Consider the following 23484-nt stretch of genomic DNA (forward strand, 5'->3'; position numbering starts at 1 on the left):
CAGGATGATACCTCTCATCTCTTGAAGCTGAACAGGAGCTATTGAACTTCCAGTCTGTTTAAATTTAATGAGAAAATTGAAAAAGAGAGACCAGCTGTGATTTTCATGAAGCTAATCTCCCTTCTAACAAGGATACTTAATAATTCTCAAAATAGCCCTTGAATTCCTTTATTTCTCTCCCTGTAGACATCCGACAGGACTTCTCTCTGAACCTCCTGGATGAATTTTGGATGCATAGCCACTGTTATTAGCAGATATTAGCAGGTTAATGGGGAGGTAGGAAGCAGAGAGAACAAACAGAGACCTGAGTGCCAAGGACTAGTCCCACAGGGAGCTGTGGAAGATCTATGCAACAAATCACATCAAAAGAAATTAAAGCTAATGTTTACCTTCCCCTCAGTTTAATGCTCTCAGCTGCAGAGAAACAAAGCAGAAGAGAAATCAGGAATAAAATCCAGTCATGGTTTCAGTTGGTTTCACCTGCTTTTGAGTGCTCAGGCTGATGCAGTTGTGAGATGCTGCTGCATCGCCTTAGAGGGACAAGCATTGCTGGTAGAAGTTTTGTGCCAACTAAATAGATAAGTGAAGCTATAATGGACAATAGGCTTTTTCTTCAGGAATTCTATCTTATGGAAGACTACAAATTGCATTTATTGATCACTCCTATTGAGTGAAGAACTCTGAAAAACAATAATTCCATTTATATCTTAGACTTGCAAAACAGAGTTGGGGCGTATGATTTCTAAGAGCTGGTCCCAGTAAGTTGGCCCAGCACTTCATCATGCCATGGAGAACTGCAGTGTGATAGTGAGAATATTGGGGAGAAATACGTCCAAGGAAAGTAGCAGCTGTGCATTCAGTGCAGGATTCAGCTTGTGGGAAGGATGCCAGGTGCAGAGATCCATATGGAATGAGGACGTAAGGATCAGCCTGTTTGTTTATTTGATCCATGGCGTATGAGAGGGTAAGTCCAATTCTAGGACTAGGGTGAATGCACCACAGCTACATGATGCTCAGTGCTGAAATGGTACATACTTACTCTGTTGTGTCAAATGCTTTTTAAAGAAATGAAGGGACACTCTGTTCTGGCAGATTGTATATCATGCGCAGTCTATCTGCGCTTCACTGATTTCGTGATGAGTCAAGTGTGGTCTGTCCTTCCACAGCTGGTGTAAGTCCTCTATATGAATTTAATGGCTCCTAGCAGCACTAAATCCTGCGAGCTTTGGCTGAAAAGATTATTAAAATGTGATTTTATGCTTGTATCTGATCCAGATGAGACCTATTCTGCCATGACCCAGTAGTGTGCAGTCCATGTATCAATGGTTGCAGTGTCAGTGTTCATGTTTGTCCCTTGCCTGTGCAGAGTATAGTGTGGGCTCCTCAGACAAAACAGTTTGTGATCCTGCAGCTGGAGATCATATCACAGTGCCTTACCACCAGCAGGGCACAAAGGTTTCATAGGCAGTTTTAATCTTGGCATTTCCTACCCATGACTTTGTCCCCTTGGTGATTTCTTTTTGTGTGTCATATGATCATAAGTCTACACTTGTGAGCATTTTCCTTGCAATATTTAGATATTTTGTCTATAACTCTTCAACAGTGGGCTTTTGTGTCTTTCTTTGTAGTGCTTTTGCTACTGCTCAGTTTGTAATCTTTGGTGACCAATTCTGCTATGAAACAAAGCAGTCTAAGACATGATTGCTTAAGCATCTACAATAATGAGACTAAATGTTTTGGCATTGAGGAGCTGCCATGAACAGAGCTTCTTTTGTGATGGGTTCTTCCTGGAAGTTATTGAAATCTCCTATCAGTATTTCTTGTTAAGTTTTAAAACATACTGCTTCCTTTATTACCTGAATCCCTAGCAATTCTCTCTGTCTTTCAACAAATTAATAACCCAGCTGTGTTAGAAGCCAGTTTTGCATGTGAACTTGAGGGTGACTTTCACCAGAATGCAATTCAGCCACGTGCTGTGCCAGGTGCCAGGTGTTGGGGCCAACCTGGGACAAACACTGAGCTGGTTTGTTACAGAGCTCTTGGAAGTGAGGCTGCTTTTGTGTCTCTGCCAGGAAAGAACAAGCAGCCTTCCTTGCTGTGAGGCTGCTCACCATGCCTCTAACCAGGGGCTGCTGGTAGCTGTTGTCCCATTAGGAGCTACAGCAGATAACCTGCTTTTTGAATGGGAGCTTGTCCTTGGTAGAGATCAAAAGCCCTCACACTGCAAATGGAGTACACTTTTAAATAAATGCAGCACCTCTTTAGAGCAGTGTCAGGTTTTTCAACTGAGCAGAAGTGAATTTAGCTGTCTTAACTAAGAGGAACAGATACTGAGATAAAATCATAGAATGTTGTGGTTGTAAGGAACCTTAAAATCATTAAGTTCCAACCCCCTTGCCATGGGCAGGGATATCTTCCACTAGAACAGGTCTAAGCTCCATCCAACCTGCCCTTGGACACTTGCAGGGGTGGGGCAGCCACAGCTTCTCTGGGCAATCTCTTTCAGTTTTTTACCACCCTCACAGTAAAGATCCTAATCTAAACCTGCTCTCTGTCAGCTTAATGCCATTACCTCTTTCCTATCACTACATGCCTCTGTAAAATGTCCCTCTCCAGCTCTATTGTGGGTTCCCTTCAGGTACTGGCAGGGGCTCTAAGGTCTCCCTGGAGCCTTCTCTTCTCCAGGCTGAACAATCTCAACTCTGTCAGTCTGCCTTTATAAGAGAGGTGCTTCAGCCCTCTGATCATCCTTGTAGCCTGCTCTGCACTTGCTCCAGCAGTTCTATGTCCTTCTTATCTTGGGTCCCCAGATCTGGATGTAAGATTCCAGGTGGGGTCTCACCAAAGTGGAGCAGGCGGGGAGAGTCCCCTCCCTCACCCTACTGGCTACACTGCTTTGGATGCAGCCCAGGATATGTTTGGCCTTTTTGAGCTGACAGCATGTGTTGCTGGGTCATGTCCAGCTTCTCACCCACCAACATGCCTCCTTTGATCTATGATCCTAAGATCTGCTCCTATGACAGAACATGGAAGGAAGGGATGGGGTACAGATAGAAGGGCAGTAGTGGTGACCCTGTGTAGAGATCAGAGGAGAGAGGAAGATCATGCTATTAGCCCTGATGTTGGAAATAGCAGCTGTCCACACATTCTGACCCCAGTCAGAAGGAAGGAAGCAGCAGAAGACAGTGTGACTCTTCAGCACCCTGGAATAGATAAAATGGGCAGCTGGGTCATAGCTGGCACATGCTTTGGCTTCCTGCTCTTGGAAGTTCATGGCTTCATTAATTCCTAGAACCAGCTCTGCATCTGTTTAAATATAGCTTCAATTACATCTCTTTTATGTTTGCATTGCACTACTTTTCCCCTCTCTCAGCTACATCCCTGCCCATTCTCATTTGCATAGGGATGGAAAGATCTAACCAGCACTCTTGCAACAGGGATGCACTTTTAATTCAAAGGGTAGTAGTCTGTGAGATTGTACTGACCATCTTTGTTTCCATCTCCAGCTGCCCTCCTCTGCAGGGTGGCCTATTGCAAATGTGTCAGATCTAGCATGATGGAGTCTCACATCAAGCAGATGAAAAGACAACAAACATCCCCCCAAATTGTCAATGAGGGTGAATATTAGCTTCATTAGTGGAGATTCTCTCTCTTTCATGCCAGCACATAATGTTTGCAACAGCATCTTTAGTTTTTATCTGAAGAATGCTGCAGCTATGCTGACTGGGAAACTACCCATGTGCCTACATCCATCCAGGAGAGCAAGGAGAGCATTTTCCTCTGTGTTGCAGCCAAACCTACTTTCTTCCAGCACAACAAAAACCTGCTGCACAAGCTTCATGCTAGAGGTGTTGAGGAGCATAGGAAAATATGGAAGTGTGGCCAGAAGGCTGGTGCCTCAGATACTCTTAGCATGGAAGTTGTAGCTGTGTTTCAACAGTGACAGAAATGCATATGAAAAGTGAGCAGCTACTCTTTTGTCCCTAGCAGGAGACCAACATCAACTCTAATTGAGAGAATGTGATGGAGTACAGCCACAGTTTTGTCTGGATCCTGGGGACCTGCCAGCTGCACACAGCTGGGAGCCAAGGCAGTGCATCTACAGGAGTGAGGGAATGTGGGCATCAGCCAGAGGAAGGTGATGAACAGAAAGGAATTGGCAGGTAGAAGCAGGAAGAGTATCATATATTGGGAAGGTGGTTGATGATCAGGAATACTTGTCCTGAAAACAGTGCTAGCCTATTAACAGCATTGACTTGGAGATTGCAGTGTCTTCTGTAATCCAAAGGTTAGAATGACTATTAGGCTCAGCAAGCACAGCAATAAAGTGGGGAACCCAAGCTAGCTTGCAGAGTAAAATCCAGGAGGTGGTTTAACTGTATCACAGGCTTGCATAGAATTGCTCAGTAAATTGCTAGGCTCTGCTCTTCAATATGAGTTGCAAAGCTTTAAAATATAGTCTTCTACTCTCTTTCCATTTCCTGATACACGTAGTATGTGTGGAAGGCTTGTTTGAATCCCATAGAAGCCTGGAGGGTGTTTCTGTTCCTCTGGAATCACAACAGGGAGAAATTTCCCATGGCAAGTTGTGGATGGGACTAGGGAAGTGTCCCTCCTGCTCCCATGCACCCTACTGTCCAAACAGCTCCCACATGGAGGGTGCCCAGTGCTTGCATGCAGGGAGAAAATGTGGAATATCTTGTGGACTAAAAATGATTCCCTCAGTCTTTATACACATAGGCTCTAATCACAGAAAACTGAGCATCCTTGCAGCGATTTTCACCAGTTCCATTGTACCAGTTTAGTGACACATCTGAGATTTCTTCAACTGAAAGAGCTCTCTGAAAGTTAAGAGGTGATTACCCAGCCCTTTGTAGGGTTTTAAAACTAATCTATGGAAATTACTTAAACATTTCTTTGTAAGATCTATTTTAAACCTAGCTAGTGCAATTTTCTTGTGGTAGCAGAGGTAAAGAGGAAAAAAAAGGAAGGGAAGAAGGCAGAGGTGGGTCACCTCTGTGTGTATGTGTATGTGTGTATGCTACCTTTAAAAACAAGGCCCAGCTCAAGCATTTGAATGTCATGTTTTCTCTTCTCTTAGGAACCAGAATAGAAATTTTCATGAGCTGCCAACGATTGATAATATACTTAGGTGGGACAACCACCAGCTGGATTTGTACTTGTTACTTTCTCGTTGTGATTTCACACAAGCAGGGCAGAACCATTCCTGGAGTTGAGGGAGGAGATAAGAAGGAGTCACCATATCTTAAAATTTTACTCTCTCCCAATAACTCACTTTTTCCCTGTGGAGAAGTTTTCAGTTTCTTTATACCTGGGAGGGTGGCTTGATGACAGAGTCTTCTTTGGTAATTCAAGCTTTAGGTATTGCTACTTCACTTCTTGTCATCATCATCGTCATCACTCTCTCCTTTGCTTTCTCCTTCCTCCACAGCTCATTCCTGTTCCTCTGACACTGCATGTTACCACTGTGCTCATTATTAGTCAATATTTTCCAAGCAGAATTGTCCCTCTGGTAACTGTTGAGATTATAAAGCAATATAAGAACAACAACAACCCCTGTGTTGTGTTTGCTTATTTTTCAGTTGGAAGTTACACCACCAGGTTTATTAAATAAAACATTGTTTTGAGGCTCAGCCAGCTGGGAAGTGGCTGTGGCAAAAAGGAGGAGTGGGGATGAGGTAGAAGCAGCAGTTGCTGAAGAATTTGCTGCCACCATGTTCTTTATGCTGACACACTGTGGCCTCCATTTTAGTGTTAAACATAAATGAGAGAAGGTGCTGTGAGTCATCACCAAAGGATGTTTACAAAGGGCTTTGAGTTACCTTACAAAGAAATGTCTATGAAGAACAGACATCTCTGTTGTTACCTTACGAGATTTTGCAGGCAGGCAGCAATAAACAAGAATCATTGCAGGTCATGGCTAGTCATGAAAGAATCACATGTTTTGAGAAGAAGGAGGGAGGAGGGATTGTTATTTGGCAGACACATTTCTGTTGTCTAATTGCAGGAAGGCGGAGGGAAGACTCAAAGTTATGGGTTGAGCTTTTGACCCTGTTCAGGATGCAGTTGACTGAGCAATTTTCGTCTTATAGGCTTGTAGTCTCATAGGCTGCTCGTCTATAAGAGTGCAGTAAGGGTGTGATATGCAGTGACCAGCTGAAGTCTTATAATTCTCCCATTTCACCATAGTTGTTTTTTGTCATTCTGTCTCAGCTCAGTTGTCCTATTGATGCTGGTACAAGCATTTATGCTGTGTGTCAGACAGATGTTTGAGGGGAAAGTTATTTATCATCCTGAGCTAATTCAACAGCCAGGTGGTCAAACACTGGGTTCAGTTCAAGCAAGAGTGAGGTGCAGGAGCATGAGTACATGATTAAAGGTGAAGAAAACCAAGGTTTTTTAAGCCAAGTTAAGCAGGTATGGCACAGCTGAGCATGTAGCACACTGTACGTTGTACTGGGTAGATGGCTCCCAGCAAGATCTGTGTTACAGAAACACTGAGATCCAGGTGTTGTTCTATTCAATGTTTTGTACATGACACCAAGGTAAACTGTCTGTGTTTAAAACACCTCTAAAGTCTCCAAAGACAGCTCTGGGAAAGGCTGTGGGAAAGGCTGTCATTCAAAGGCTGCATAAAACCATTCAGCATCCAGCAGATAACAATTCCTCTGCAGTGACACTGGTGCTGGTTTTTGGGAAATTTGATATGGGAGCTCAGTGAGGAGGGAGCTGCTTTGATGACTAGAAAAAGTGAAGGAAAAATAAGAAGAAAAGAGGGAAGAGAAGGGAGAATGTGTTGAAAAGGGAGGCTGGTCTGAGGAGATCAGAAAGGAGGATGTAGGAACAAACTGCTATTCAAGAAGAAATACCTGATTTAAAATTGCAGAAATGGATGACATTGTGAGTACAGGTTTGAGCTTGCTGGTGTGGTTCTATGTCTTTTCCTGCCAGCCTTCAATACAATAGCCCATGCACCCAGCTCTTTGCAGTACATGTTTTATCTTTCCCATTTCTTCTCTTTTCCACACAAGCCCATATGGCTCTGGGGTAGAAGACTCCCCGTAGCTCTCTAAAGGGAGTCAGTCGGTCTTGTACACCTAATGGTGGGTGTGAGGAATATTTATTTTTGGCAGAGCTTTTGGGATTGGGGGAACAAAAGAAAAGAGGATCCATGCAACAGCAAAAATATCTTTTTTTTCTTGTGTGTTGCTGCTGCACATTACTAAGCTGTTACCCCATATATGGCTGTGTTTCAGGAGCAAGAAAAGTCCTGACACTCTGGCAGGATCCCATGGAACGGGATGCAATAGGCCAATGTGAAACTTTAACTGCCAGCTCTGCCATTGCTCTTGGAGTCAACATCCTCTTAAGACTGGACTCCCCATTTCCACAGAAATGCCAGCTCAGTTCTGCAGAAGTTCGGCATAATTTTACATGGTGTTTGTTTTGTGTGGCACAGCTTTAAACACTGCAGCCTGCCTCTCCTTTCCGCCACACACACCCCCCCCCCCCCCCCCCCCCCTGCTTTGTTGCTTGCTTGCTTTCATTTTGCTCTTTGTTTCTTCCAACGTATTGTTCATTTATTTGTCCTCCCTTTGTGCCTTGTATCAAGGCTGTGAGCAACGTCTCAGTGCAGGGAATTCATTGTGCTACCACGTCATAGTGAAAAGAGCTCCCATTCAGAGACAAGGGAGCATTTTTAAAAAGGGAAAACCATGTTATCCACAGCTTTGTGTTTGTACAGCACTACATGCAAACAGTGTCCCCTTTGGCACTACTTTATCTCCTATTGTTTACAACAAGGTATGACTCAAGGAAGAGAGAAATTACAACAAAGGAGGAAGTTGGAGCCTGTTGAAAGGGAGAGTAAGCAAGCAAATGCCCAAAGTCATAGGCCACAGAAAGACCTCACAGAACACAGCTATGATTTTGGGCAAGACATCTAACAAAGGGGTGGGAGCAGAGAGAAGGGTCTATACCTCTGTGTGAGGTGTCACATTTTTGCCCCCAAGCTGCTGCAGTTTAGAGGCAGATGCATTCAGTTGCACTTGATGATCTTAAGGGTCTTTTCCAACCTAGATGGTTCTATGATACCTTGAGCTCACCTCAATTTAAGCTTCCATCCAGATATTCAGCAGTGAAGAAGAGCAGCTGAAAAGCAGCTGAACACCCACTCACTTCTGAACGGGGTGTAACTGCCACACAGCCCTGCAAAGTCTGTCCCTGAAAACAAGTTGGTGCCTGGGCTTCCCAGATGAGGTTCAAGACAGCGGGGCCATCGGAGTGGGGCCACCAAGTTGCCATGATAGCAGTGAGAAGATTAACTCCAATGGTTATGATAAAACAAGGCTTAAATGAAAGAAAAAGTTCATCACTGTCAGAATGAAAAATATAAACAGGGATGCTTGGAAGAGAAAAATTAGCATGCTTTGTTAATTCCACTCCAAAACATTATAAACATGGTAGCTTCTCAGGTGGGTAATAAGATCCCGTTAGTGCTCTCTGTTATAGATGAGGCTTGCATGAGTGTGGCCTAACAGAGCTCCATGGAGAAATTGGTGAGGTTAGTGAAAAGGTAATGGTGACAACTGCTGCCTGTGGGCAAGAGCAGGGAAGGGAACTGAAGAAAAAGTCCTGAAATCAGGCAGAGCCATAGCATAAAACTTTATAAGCAAGGACCCAGATCCCACATGGCCTTCTACAGGTACCTCTGCTGATACCAGTGTGCAGTCTCTGGCTAGGGTGGATTCAGCAAACAGTACATGCTGCAAGATAGCAAGGGAAGGTGGTTTGCACTTGTGCTCTGCAGTGAAAGCAGAAATTTCAGTTGCTTAATATAAGTAGAATTCCATGAAGACACAGTTTCCTACTGTGCTCCCCCTATACAAGTGCTTGGCTGGCACTGTCACTTGGTCCTTGACAAGACTGGGGCCTGAGAGCTGCTCTTGTATAAATTTCCTTGCTGGCATTCAAACCTGAATACATAGATTTGGTTTCCAGGCACTAGCGCTGAAGTCATAGAATTGTTTATGTTGAAAAAAACTTTCAGATCATTCAGTCCAAAATTTAATGTGTAACACACTGAAAAAAGTTATGTGCAAATACCTATTCCTTGTACCCAATGAGCTTTTCATGTTTATTCTTCAAGTGGTGGATATTTCTTTAGATATTTTGAGATTCATCACCTCTATTTCAGAGATCAGTGTGACTTCTAATAAGACATTAAGTCCTTGTTCCCATTAGCTGCAACTTTACCTGCCATTGAGCACCCAGCAATAAAGGGTGTGAAGATTCTTGTGGCCTAGGAAATGCATCCAAAAACCAGGAGCAATAAGTTACAGACAGATATTTGCAGACTACTGAGAGCACATATCAGGAGCTGTGTGTTATCATCAATTGTGGTATTTAGTATAGTTTGGATTTTTCATTAGTTTTCAGAAAGTATGGTAGATAACTGATGGAAAAATAAGGATAAACAGTCCCTCTTAAGGCACTTCTGTCTTGATGTGCATCAATTTTGAAATAGTTCTGGCTTTACAGGCAAGACAATTTTTAAGACTATATAGTGATGAAAAAACAAAGGCACTTAATAGGATTTCATGTTGCTACTAGGCACAGGAGGCACAGACAGCCCATCAAAACCATTCAAGAAGTCTATACAGAGCATAGGTATCTATAATCAACTCCTTTTTAACTCTGTTACTCAAACAATGTTGGGCCAATAGCAGCATTATCCCAGTAAGAGAAAAGTTCTTCCTCTGCAGAGCTCCCTGGCTTCTAAGTCCTCCTTCACATTCTATTTTCTGCCCTGCTAGAGCAAAGGGCTGTGGTGAAAAGGGGTAGAGGTTATATGTGCATGGGGCAAAGCTGTCAGGTGTGGGGGGAAAATTCCTATGTCAAAGGTGCCAAGTGAACAACCAGCACTGTGCCAGAGTGGCATATTTGTAAAGGGAAGGAAAAAAGTCCGAGTTAGAGGACTGATCCCACAAGGACTTTTGGGGTAGTAATCTGGAGGAGAGTAAAAAAGACATTTTATTCTGCAACATTTTTATTTTTGTGTGTGGGTTTTATACAGAACTTTGATGTTCTCCATAAAGTATAGTTTTTCAAATGTGCAGTTGACATTCAGGTAGAATACTCAAGTGGCTGAGACAGTTTTTCCTCCTTCTCATTGCAACCTTTTGATTTTTAGACAGTTTGAAAATGGAAAATTCTATTTTCCCATTCTGCTGGACAGAATGTCATTGCTGTCTCTTGCAAAGACAGTACAACTTCACCTTGTGTTTTCCAAAATACAAATGTTTGGGTGTTGGTTGTGAATGGCTCATGCATGCATAAGAAGGCTTGACTGCTTTATGGGGAGCTGGAAGGGTCAGAGGAGCCTGCAATGAGCAGTTTTTTGCACATGGGACTTTTAATGTGATTTAATATACAGTATTCTCCTGGAGCATTCTCTCCTTTAGTTACTGCCTACTCCTAGGGGAACTGATGTGTCTGCTCTGGACAAGGGGTCTGGGCAGTAGGGTGGGAAGCCAGGCAGCAGCCAGGGTGTGGTAATAAATAGCTCCTTTTCAGCTGGCAGCCTGTCACAAGTGGGGTCCCTCAGGGATCAGTGCTGGACCCAGGGCTGTTTAATATCTCTGTAAGTGATCTGGATAATGGGATCAAGCATGAAGTTTGCCAGTGATACCAAAATGAATGGAAAATGGATACTTTGGAAAGCAGTGCTACCCTGCAGGAAGATCTGGATAGGGTGGAAGAGTGGGCTAACAAAAACATTGTGAAATTCAACAAAGACAGATGTAAGGTATGGGAAACATAATCCTGGAGTGCAGCTCAGTCTGGGATCTACCCAGCTAGGGAGCAGCTCAGTGGAAAAGGACCTGGAGGTCTTGGCTTAATGCACCACAGCAGCACATTGTTCACTCACAGCAACCCAATAGGATGCGGGGCTCTACCAACAAGGGCATCACCAGCAGACATAAAGAAGTCATTGTCCCACTGGATTCAATGCTTGTCAGGTCACCTGTGAAGTACCATGTTCAGTTTTAGTCCCTGCTATACACAAAATATGTGGACAAGCTGGAAAGGGCCCAGAGAAAGGCCACAAAGATGATCAATGGTGTGGGAAGCCTGTCCTATGAGAAAAGGCTGAGAGAAGTGGCTTTTCTCAGTCTTGAGAAAAGAAGGCTTAGGGTAGACCTTATCACCATGTTTATCCAGTTTTTAAAGGGTGGCTGCAAAGAAGGTGGAGACTACCTTTTTTCTCTAAATCACATGGAAAAGACAGGGAGTAATTCTGCCGGATCAGTCTGCATCTCACAAACAGGATGGGACCCTGAACTGGTTGCAGACTTAGGATTTATTATCTGTCTGTATCATACAAGCAAAAAGCAAGAGACACAGGAGAATAACAACATCCATGCAAATCCAGATCAGAGACAAGATGGCAGCTTATGCAGAGTCTTTTTCTCCATATTCTTTGAACCAATAGCATAAAAGGTGTAAAGTCATTATACTCTGACCAATAAGAAAGGGACCCACGTGGGTTTAACATTAACAAAAGGACCTCTATAAACCTCAAACAATACACAATAATTCATTTTTTAAAATTGAAACTTCTTCTATCTTTGCAAAGCATATATCTAGAACTTCTCACATCCTGAACTATCAATAAGTCTTGTTCTTTCTTGTCCCTTATATAAATATAAATGTATTCACTTGGTTTTTAACTTCCTAGCTTCCCATGAGAAGGTTTCGAAATTTCCCAGCCTTTGTCAGCTTTGTGTCTACTTTCTGAGGATTTTTGCACTTTCTAAAGTCTTTTACCTCTTTATATTCCTACAATTCCCCCTCTCTCTTTCAACCTTAAATAAACCATCTTTGACTTGTCAATTATTTACTAATTTACGTTACATAACTTCACTATCGTATATATTTCTTACCCTAGGAAAAAATGTTATAAACTTTCTATATTAAGGCACCCTTTTTTGTTTGCTTTAAGCTCTATCACTTTAAGTTAAAGCATTATCAATGCCGTGTAAAGTCAGGTTTAGTATCTGCATCAAGTTTTGACAAATCTCGATCTTTCCAAGGTCAAGGTCCAACTTCCACTGGAGTTCCCATAATGTAAATTGTGAATCAGTTAAAATCAGACTCACCACATTGCGACAATCAGTTGGTGGGAGTTCATAAGAGTTAAAAATGCTTTTTAACACATTATTAAAATAAGGAGAGTTAATTCTGCTTTCTCTCAAGGTTTAGAAATTTCCCAGCTTTTCTTAGCTTTGTGTCTACTCTCTGAGGCCTTTTTGCACTTTCTAAAGTCTTTTACCTCTTTATATTACTATAGGTAATGGGTCCATGTTACTTCTGGGGAACTTCCAATTAGACACAAGAGGAAAATTTTTCACAATGAAGCCAATCAGCCATTGGGATAGTCTCTTGAGGGAAGTGGTGGATTCCCCAATACTGGATACATTTAAGATTTGTCCATTTGTGGTTGTCTGTCTTGTCCAGACTGTGTTTTTGGCAAAAAAGGTTAGGCCAGATGATCCTTATGGTCCTTTCCAGCTTTTAGCACTGATGGATAGAAACAGAGGAACAAGCTGGATATTGACTTTCTAAGATAGGATAGGGAAATGAGGGCTGCTCTCTCGCCGATTGGATATGCATCAAAATGCTGAACAGGCTCCTGAAAACCTGCCACTAATGCTTCATATCTCACATTGCCAGAATATTTTAAGTGGTTCTTGCTTCTTTCCTGAACAGCCAGTTCTTGCAGCTGGATGTTTGGAAAGCAGAGAGTTTGTTTTTAGTGATCGGTTTTAACTGTGGACTAAACAAGGATTTCTCTCAAAGGGAGAAGCAGTATTTGAGGATCTTAAAACATTTCCATGATTGGAAATGAAAATTTCTGAGCCTCTTCAGAAAGGAGTTTCTTTCAGAAAGGAGTTTCTGAAGAAGAAAGTACAAGGGGGAGAAGATTTTCTTCTATCATATTATCAAGGAATCAGTCCTAATTTGGTGGCTGAAGAGAACAGCGTGCTTGAGATTTAGTCTGTGTGAGGTACACTAATGATGCATGAAAGACCATCACTTCTTTTGTACGTACAGGGAATATTTCAAGCATATCTGCATTCTGGCTCTCCTGCACCAAAATGAATCTGGATTATTTCCACTGCAGACAGATAGAACTTCCTGTGATTTACAGCAGAACCATCATGTTTGGAGGCAATCAGGCACAGTAACAGACAATCATCCATGACCACTGTACTTGAATGCAGTTTTTAGTCTACATCTGACCTTGTATCACCTCCATGTATCTGTTAAGCACTGCAGATGTCACATTGAGTCCAAGGACTTGCAAGTGGAGCATGCTTGTTTAATAACCTTGTAACTCCTGCAAAGCTTCTCAGGATCGAGATGTGGTGTTCAGGTCTGACACTGCCTCTAGTGTGTCCAGCCCCCCCCTCTTTTTTGTTACACATACTCACATGGCATTAGAGAGCTGCCTCACAGTCATTTCTCTGCTGTCCTTCTGGTGTAGGTCGGTCCCTGCTTTTTAGTTTGGAGTCCAAATAAAGTGGCACTTGGCATTTACAAACCATGTAGCCCAAGCAGAACGTTGTCCAAACATGAAACTGCTGACCCACATGCCAGTTGTATGAATTAGATCACCCTGGCTCTGTTTTGTCTTCATAGTACAGATAAGGAAAATAATTTATCCCTGTGGAAAGGGGGCTGGAAGTCAGTACAAGGATTTTAGTCCCAGCAGACTTGTGTTGTTTTATTTACCAGCCCTAAGAGGGAATAATAAAAAGGAACAGGGGGAGAAAAGTCATCAAGTGCAAGGTGCATCCTGTGCCCCAGCCAAAGGATGCCATGTGAATAAGCTGGGGCACTGCCTCTAAACAGAAGCCTATGTTATGCTGACAATACTGAGATCCCAGCAAGGGACAAGCCTTGTTTAACGGATCTGCAAGAGTGCACAGGAATAGACCATTCTTGCCCCACAGCCACTACAGTACATTTGCTGAGAGGGAGGCAGGAAGAGGATTCAGCCTATGGATAACTGAGAAGAGGTGTGACTTTTCCCAAGTTGGAATAAAACCTGCCCCTGGCAGGGCAAAACTTAAACCCCTTTCCTCCTTTCAGTGCTTAACCATCCCTTCTCCAAATGTCCCTCTCTGGCTGTGCCTGCAAAGCTGTCATGCTGAGGAGCATTAGGCGCTACCTCCGAAGTGACTTCAGTGCAGTTTCTCTCTTCCTCACCCCCGCACCCTCTCTCATTAACTTGAAAGCTCCTATTTATAAACCTGCTCAAGATTGCTTGTTCAGAAAGGAGGAGCTGAGACACACTGCACACAGACTAAGACACTCAGCAGAGATGCCAGCAAGAGCTACTCCTCACTCAAAGGGTAATAACCAGATGGAACAAGTCAGCAGGAAGAGTGCCTGAAATGTCACAGAAATGAGATCAAGCAACAGCTAGAGCTGTGTGTCTGCAGGCAGAATAGGGAGAATCACAGGAAACAGTAAGAAAGAAAGGCTGAGAGGAAGCAAAACAGTCAAGTGGGTAAACACATTGGACAAAGTGGCCTGAAAATTTCCCTAGACCACCACATTTCCATTATGCATTTTTGACACTCTATTCCAGCCTCTGTGACAGTGATGAACAGGAGGCCTATAAAGCTCGCTTGCTGCAAAAAAGTGTGCCAGGCTACTGACTGTGGAATGACTTGTCATCTCTGTTGTTAAACAGCTCACTCGACTCCCTGAATCTCATTGGGATGCTGTTTGTAAGCACAAAACTTGTTAAACTCAGGCCTGCCTGCAAGTTCTGCACCACCTGGTGATTTTGTATTGGCAAGCTAGAGAACGGGCTGATGACAGCTTGAACCCCTGTGAGGGGAGAAGTCAGTACCTAAATAGCTGTCCTACATTGTATGGCACTGTTTACAACAGCCTGACTTCCTTTATCTTTCCTCCTAACTGTATTTTATGATAATGATCCAGACATGACCCAGCTATCTCTGCTCTTCTGGAGAAGCACAGCACAACTATGACAGATCAGACAAGCTCATCTGCTATGAAGATAGGGGGGAAAAGGGCCAGTCCCTAAGTTTTATATAAATAAACAAAACTGCAGTAACCCATAAGGAGTCACATTCATGGAGAGAAACAGAATCACATTGTTCGATAAATCAGAGAAGAGCAAAGTGGTTCAATGACAAGACCAAAGCCATTTCTGCTAAGGAGCCTGCATCCTGAACATAACCTCACCTCTTCCCCTTCCAGCTTAACAAGTGATTTCATGGAGCTCTTTGTGCCAGCATGCAGGCCATTCCCTGAGCTGCTTCTCTTCACTGAGCTTCTCACTAGAGGGCAAATGATGAGCTATACCAAGTGCTCTGCTCTGCTCTTTTGCAGTCTGAATTTTTCCTGTTACTCTCAAATGTTTACTCTCCTTGACATCTATACTCTTAGGAGCTTTGTTATCTGATAGATTATTATGCTACTTAAAAAACCCTAAATTTAAAGCCCACAATCTTACTATTAAGTGACAGTTTACAGATCCAGTAAAGGAAGGACATGTGTTCCCACAAAATGCCCACAAGGTGCCAAAGACAAGACAAAACCACTGAAGAAAAGAGGTAGACTGAGGGAATGAGTGAATCAAGAATTAGGGTAACAAAAATAATGTGATGTGCATAGTTGTGACATTTTCAGTCTGATGATTTCAATGACGGTGTGCTGGACATACCAGAGTACTGGGTATGTACCTGTGGAAGGTTATGCTTTGGAAAAGTAAGTGATAGAGACAGTATTTCCCTCTTCTAAAAAATAAAATAATATTGCATGTTATGTTAGGGAGAGCTAACTCATATGAAATATTCAAACATCCTAAAAGTTGTTAAAATACAGGAAGTCCACCTCACATATGGGTTAAAAGACAGTGAGAACTAAAGGAGCATTTCAGTAGACCAGAGTTTGGGCTGTATCCAAGGGTTTCTGCTGAGAAAAATGAGCTAAAGGGATCCCGTTCAGCCCTGTCCTTCCCCACAGGTGAGAAAACATCTTCCTGTTTCATCCCCTAGCTGTTAAAATCAGCATAAGCTCCTGGCTGTGAGATTCATTGGCCCAGAAGAAAGGGAAGTGGTGGCACAGTTATGCAATGACAGTTTTCCTTGGGAAATTTTTCGTCCTTTTGATTAAACAACTCAGCATTCATCTGTCTTCTGGATTTATTGCAACAATTGTCTTTTAAGAAAGATTGCAGGGTGATGGGATATTGCTCACAGGACACTCCTACAATAATACCAAAACATTTGTAACAAGAAAGTTACTGAATTTGTATTTGTTCTCCTTGCTGGAGAAAACCTGATACTAATACAGTTTGTGGCATCATCTGACGTATCTTATATATTTAAGAAGCTGTCTGCAGACATCAGAGAAAAAACCATTGTTCTATTTAAAGCATGTCTCAGTCACAGACACAGACAGAGGTGAGTTTAGAAATGAGCAGTGAAAACTGTCAAAGGTCTAGAAAACCTGGTAAAGAAGAATTATTGAAGGAATTGCATTTACTGGATTTAGAAAAAAGAAATTTGAGGAGGAACATGGGAAACCATCTTCTAGCAGAGCTATAAAAAGGACAGGGATTAATTGTTCTCTGCTTCTGTGACAGGAGGGGTGTGCCACAAATAATGGCCAGCTTTGTTTCCATAAACAAAGATATTGGTTAAGTATCAGAAGGAGATTTATTCTGAAAATAGGAAGAAAGAAGCAGTGAAGCAGCCTTGAAGGCTGTGAAGTCCCTCAAGAACAAAGCTTTGTTAGTCAATGATGGTGGTGGAATGTCTACTTTTTCATACAGAAGGGGCCTCTGAGGTCCTTCCAGCCCCATATTTCTGTAATTTGTATTAAGTCTGCAGTTCTAGCAGAGCAAGGCTACGAGATGTAATCTCATTATATAAATAAACAGAAATCTCCATTGTGTTCCAAACAACCAGACCTGGAAAGGGAAACAGACAGTTTGGCAAAAACAAATGCCCCAAGAACCTTTAAAGATTTATAGGTGTAATTTGACCCTCTAGCTCTATTTAGGAGTATCTGCGAAGAGTGTACTGGGTTGAGTAGGCTGAAGAAGGGGAAAGGATCCCTACTCTGCTTCCTTAGCTTTGTGGCAGGACAAACTGGCTTATCCTGTGTATAAACAGCTTCAGAGCTGGCAGTGGGATCCAGCCTGTATCTCAGTGACTACACTCAAAGGGTGTAAATAACAAAACTTCTAACAAAATTTTATTGATGGAAATATCCTGAGGTAGCTAAAGTGGTTCACAATTTCAAAGGTGGAAGAGGAGAGAGGTTTGTGAAATTAAGATGTCTATATACCTTGTCCAAAATCAGAGGAGAAAGCTGAATAGCACATTGGTAAAATACATGAACTTTAAATTAAATTATGAATGACCTATGGTATAAGTATTACATATAAGATTGCTGAATATTTTTAAACAGCACCTGTTGGGTTTGAGTTGAAACATTATACTTACTCAAGTGTAAGTTCTCTTAGTTAATAAAACCACATATGATTTGGTACTGGATTGATGAAAATCTAGTATGTTTGCTTTGTGAAAGTTTCATCAGGTTTCTTTTTTTCATCCCAAATAATTTACTGATTGATCATTTTCTATAATCTCACTATTTATGGTTTTGCCTTTATTTTTTGTTTTTGTTTAAAAAGGAGATTTCCATGTCAAATGTAGAGGTTCCTAAACAGTGATAGATCATGAGTGATGATCCTACCTTGAGCACTCAAGTACACATGTAAAAATTGAAACACTGTGAGCTTAACTCCGGAAGATGATAAGAACTGTGGCCCCAGTCCAGCAAACTGTATTTGTCCTGGGAATAGTATGATTCAGCTGGATTATTTGTGTGCTCCAATCTAAGTGTCGGGAAGGAGAGCAGCTCAGTCAGGACCTGTTGAGATAAAGAGAAACAGTGCAGATTTGATCACTGCAATGAAGTGCACTCCCTTATCTCTGGTGCAGTTCCTCTGATGTATGCAAGGGACAGTGAAGCTGGATCTGGATCTCTAAGGTCCTTTCTCCCTTTAGATTCCAGTTTTCAACATGATCTCTTTCACTCATTTATGACAGAAAAAAGTTCCCCAGGTTCTGTAGAAATTACTTATCTTTGTGTTACATAACCTAATAAATATATATTCTCCAAGAAGATTAAGCTTGAAGTATCTAAAAGTCCTATCTAAAGTCCACAGTGGTTAAAAAAGCAGGCTCTGTCATGCTGCCATGACTGTTTAGCCAGGCTAGGGTGAATTGATGAGTCTCAATCCAGCTACAAACAAGAGCCTTGGCTCAGCACTGCTACAAGTATCTCTGTCCCAGGCTCCACTACACAGGACAGAGAAGCACACAACCTGATGGGAAACCCACAGAATAAACTGTTCCAGAGGTCAGATCCATCCTAGGGTCTAGATGTTTGTCACCATCTTTCTGTCTATCATCTTTGTTCAGTGTGGCCCAGAAACGAATAAATGCAAACGCCTATTTGAATCATGGGGCCTCTGCTTGTTCTCAAGTTTCTTGGATGAACAGCATTTTACTGCAATACTGCAACATCTATATCCTGTTTCTAGGGCAGTTTTCCATCTCTTTCTTGCTTCAGAGTAGCAGAGTTTGGACCACTGAAAATAATTAATGGTAATGCAGAACAACATCAAGTCCAGAGCTCCTGGCTTAGTGAAATGGACACTTCCTGTTTCCATGCAAGCTGCATAGCCTGGATCTGAAAGGTGGTTAGCTCATCTCACTGGGGGTCTTTGGTGCAGAGCTATAGATGGTTATAGATGGTTATGCATAAGGTTATTGGAGCCTTATGCATATGATCACTCAGTAATGCTTGTGTATGTTGACAGGAAATGGAAATTTTAAAAAATAGAGAAAACAGCTAACACAAGGCTGTTACAAACTGCAAAATAAGAAGGAAATCCACTGTTTTCCATACAGTTGAAATTCTCTGTTATTTGCTTTCCTTGCTGTTCTCTGCTCCTTCCATAGTCTCTCAGTGTATAAAATCAATAATTGCATTGCATAACTTACGGCGCTGATGTCACTGTGGAATTTGGTGCTTGGCTGTTGGATTTATTTTTATTAGATGCAGTGATTAGAATCTAAGCAGTGATCATAGCTTTAAAACATCTACAAATATGTACTTGTTACCAATGGGGTTTTCTTTGTACTTAATTATCTGTCTGATTCAGAATACTTAGTGAAACTTGGAGAATGACTGTGTATGGAGAAGTTTCAAGAGGGGAGGTTTGGATCTTAAAAGCATAGTCAAATATCTTAAGGGCAGCAAATTTGTACTGTAGGGCAAGGTGCATCCACATGCCACAGGAATGACAGCCTTAAAAGAGCTGATTTGCTTACTAGACTGAAATTACCATTCTTCATGTTTCATTTTGGGGTGCCTTTCCTTGACATATCTGGCTCTACCAGCAGGTGTAGTCATTCCAGAAAAGGAGTGCCTTTTTCTGGTTTAAGATAAGCCACTCCTGTACTAGGTTATAGGTACTGCTCAGTGTTACCTTGCCTGGTCTCTTCAGTACTGTTTGCTCTCCTTTTTGTAGCCATGTTGTCTCTTCAGGTTGCCAGTTTTTCTGTCTCAAGCTACCTGCCTATGCAGTCCTTGGAAAACCTGTTATCATGAGAAAAGTAAAATAAAAAAATTTGAACATTTTCCAGCATATGTTCACAGACATGAGGAGCAGGTACATCTTTGGGAGCTATCAAATCAGAGTCCATATTTCAAAATATGTTCTGGCACACATTGTTTGTTCGGGAGAAGTCATACAGAAATACTTCTGAGACAGCTACACCTTGTTTATCAGTTGAATGTCATTGAACTTTTTCTCCTGTCCTTTCACCAGAAGGAATAAACCATAAGTGCATACAAAAGGGTCAATGTTTTGGAAAGGTCAGTAATTCCAGATTAAATGCAAACCTAAGGCTTAAAAAAAAAAAAATCTCCATTGAGCAATAAGGCTCTTAGAGTTTGACTTTGTTACGCAAGAGAGAAACTTTCCAGCTGGCTGGCAGCGGCTCCAAAGGGTGTCCGTGTGGTTATTAATTAATTAAATCTACTGTTACTCACTTCTTTCATTAATCCAAGTGTTTTCTCTTCACTTATGTCCCCGCATAACCCTGTTCTAAAGATTTGGAATCTGACATAGACAACTGCTTCGAATATCAGGTTGCTTATTTGAAAGGCTAACTCTTCCTGTCTCAGAAATTTCTGAGTGTGGCATTTTAGACCTCAGAAGAATGAGAAAGCTACTTCAAGTTGAAGGTGTCTCCAGTCTCATGTTCAGGCCTGGAACTCTGTAATGTGTAATGTATAACAGAGAGGAAGAGCACAAAAGGCTGGGCAAGAGCAGTGGCTCCACTGTGTTCTGTAGCACTGCACTCAGTTCCAGTGCTGAAATACAAACTTTAGTGGGTGGTGTGAGGGACAGATGTCTCTACAGGGTTGACACTTGCTGTCAGGGTTCTAAATGTCTGGAGGAGTGGTGTGGAGGATGAGATTAGTAATATCAGCAAGCCAACAGCACAGTTTCACGTCTCTGTGTACCCACCTTGGACCCAGAGAAAATCTCTAAATAGTCTTATACCCCATAGTCCTCTGCTCATGGCCCCAACAACCAAAGACCCTGAACAGCACTGCTGCCCCAGCAGTAGGAGGCTGTGTCTAAAAACCCAGAGAAAAGCCCAGCCCTTGCTAGGCCACACAGTCCCCAGCATCTGTTTGCTGTACTGAGCGTACTTTGTGTGCTGGTCCCTGGCCCGGTGCCACTGCCTTGTGTCACACAGGAAGCTGAAGCCCTGCCAGCTGGGAGCCTCTTCTGGTTGCTATCTCCAGCCATCGGTGCTCGATTGCAGCCTGTTACCCAGGCTCCTGCCCTGCCAGCCTTGCAGGTCCCAGGCATTTGCTTTTGAGCCCTTGAGATAGCAGAGTCTGTTCTACTGCCATTAATGTGTTTAGGAAATGCCAAGTCTGAATTAACTACTGCTGGGTACTGGGATTCATTTGCTTGACTGGAAGCATTTGCCAGAAAGTAGGACGGACTGCGTTCATGCCCAAGAGCAGGCCAAACCTCTCTGATAAAGCTTCCCCACAGAAGCAATTCTTTATCACAGCAGTGACAAGCCACTCCTAGCTCCTTCCTGCTCTATACCAGCGTTATTTCCATTGAAATACAGGGGTCATTTGAAGGGTAAAGCTGCAGCAATCACTTAAGTCAAGAGAGCACCACCTCCACCTTTGTGCAGCAGGGAAAGAGAGGAGACATTTCTAGTTCAAGACTATTTGGCTGCTTTACAATTTTGCTTGGAGAACATAAAAGAGACTTGGAAATTTCACAAGCTTCCTTCAGGAAATCCTTTACAAGTTCCTTTAGTAGATGGGTTTTACCTCAACAATCAGTCACTTGATCCTGGAAGAACAGGGAAATCGTATCATGCACATTTCATACAGGATTTACTTAAGCATTCTGGGTTTTAGTTCTTTGGCACCTGCAGTTAGTCCTTTTGCCTGTAATTTTGGCTGGCAATAGTACTGATGCCTTCATCAGAAATGGGCTTCCTCTTCTGAAGAGCAACAACAATGGTGTCAGCTGGCAGGCTCACTTCTTGCAAAAAATCACAGGCAAACAAAATATGCATAGGTTGGTCTTCCAGTCCAGAAGGATAACAAAGGAGACATCTGTGCCTGGGGAGGTCCATTTTCCTCCAGTTGCAGAGGGGGAGGGAGGGAGGGAGGTAACCAAAGATTACCATGCTGGTAAGTGCAGATCACCCTGGTTATAGCAGTGCTGCTAACAAACTCTGTGGTAAACCTTCATGCAGGACAGTATCAGGAAGGCCACATCCTTTCTCTAAAGCGTTTTTAAATGGGACTTCTTAACCATTTCCCAGCCACAACAATGTGTTAGCCATTGTGAGAGTCTGTCCAGAGGACCTAAAATCTCAGAGGGGCTGGCACCAAAACCTCAGAGGGGCTGGCATCGCAGATGCAGAGGAGCAGCTGTGGGGAGGAGCAGACCTGTTAACCTTGTGTGCTGCTTAATCATATAAATGTCTTGAGCACAGAGGAAATTTGCAGTCAATTTGGTGGAAACAAAATATTTCAGCATAATTCCAGTAATTAAACAGGAATGCTGCTTTTAACTAAACATCTGTTACCTTTTTCTGATTGAATTAAATAGTTATAAGCCTCTGAGGCTCACTATTAGTCTCTCTTCCTTTCTATCTTAAATCTATTTTCCTGCTGTTTGTTTTATCAATCAGTGATTGTGCCTGAGGATTTTGCAGTATCTCTTTTTGATCAGATTATAAATGTTTGTGATTTCTTGTTCTCTGATGCCTTGCACACACAAAACAATCTTCCATGGCTACTCAGCAGAGCTTTTTGTGCCAGCAGCTGCCTGCCCTTCTCTGCTGATCCACCACCACTGCCCTAACCTCTGTGGAGGGGACTGATCCTGGAAATATTTTAATCCTGATATGAATAAAGCTGCCAGTAGAAGCAGATACTGCTTTGCCATCATACAGTTGTATCTAACACATAGGAACACGGATGTAGCCTTTCCCTGAATTAGAAAGATGTTTCACCTGCTTTGGGTGACCAAAGCAGATGTAGGCAAAACCATTTAACTCTCTACCCCATCAAAGAATTTGATTGTTACTATCTTCCCCCTGAAGAGCCAGCACAAGCAGTGTTATGGGTAATGATGTCTAAAAACTGCACTACCTGATCACAGATCATAGTAGGGATGACTCTTCCATCCTTCTGTCTCTTCAGATCATTTTCTGTTACTTTCTCATCATCTTATCCTCATCCACCTTCTGTGTTTTTCTCATTGTCCTCTTCAAATATTTCTGTATTGGGTGTTTTAGGTCACCTAAGTGAAGCTGGAAGAAAAACTGGTTATGAAAGAGCAACAGTGATAGTCAGCTTAGCAGCACGACTCCTGTGTACTCAACCTCACTAGGTTCCCTTGAATGTAAGTGCCTGACCTCACCTGGCCTGTGGCCCCAAGCAGTCCTGCCTTTGTATCGGTTTAAATTTGCTGCAAATAGGTCACCCTATCTAAGAAAGGCTATAAGAAAAGAATCCTAAACATTTTAATTTCTGAACTGGCAATAATCTTGGACCGTGCATGATGGAGCTTATAAATAGCACTTTGAGTGCCCGTGATGTCACAAACCACAAGAGCATCTGACTTCTGATTTATTACATCAGAATCATGACTTGTTCATAGGCTTGTAGTTTGCAGCTTATTTACAGTCAGTACACCCACTATTATTCGTAAGCCATCAGTGTTAGGCAGATACATCAATGCTGCCTGGAACTGAAACAGTAAACAACCAATTAAAAGTT

The sequence above is a fragment of the Passer montanus genome, unplaced genomic scaffold (assembly GCF_014805655.1).
Source record: "Passer montanus isolate IOZ18808 unplaced genomic scaffold, ASM1480565v1 scaffold39, whole genome shotgun sequence".
Classification (NCBI taxonomy): Eukaryota; Metazoa; Chordata; class Aves; order Passeriformes; family Passeridae; genus Passer; species Passer montanus.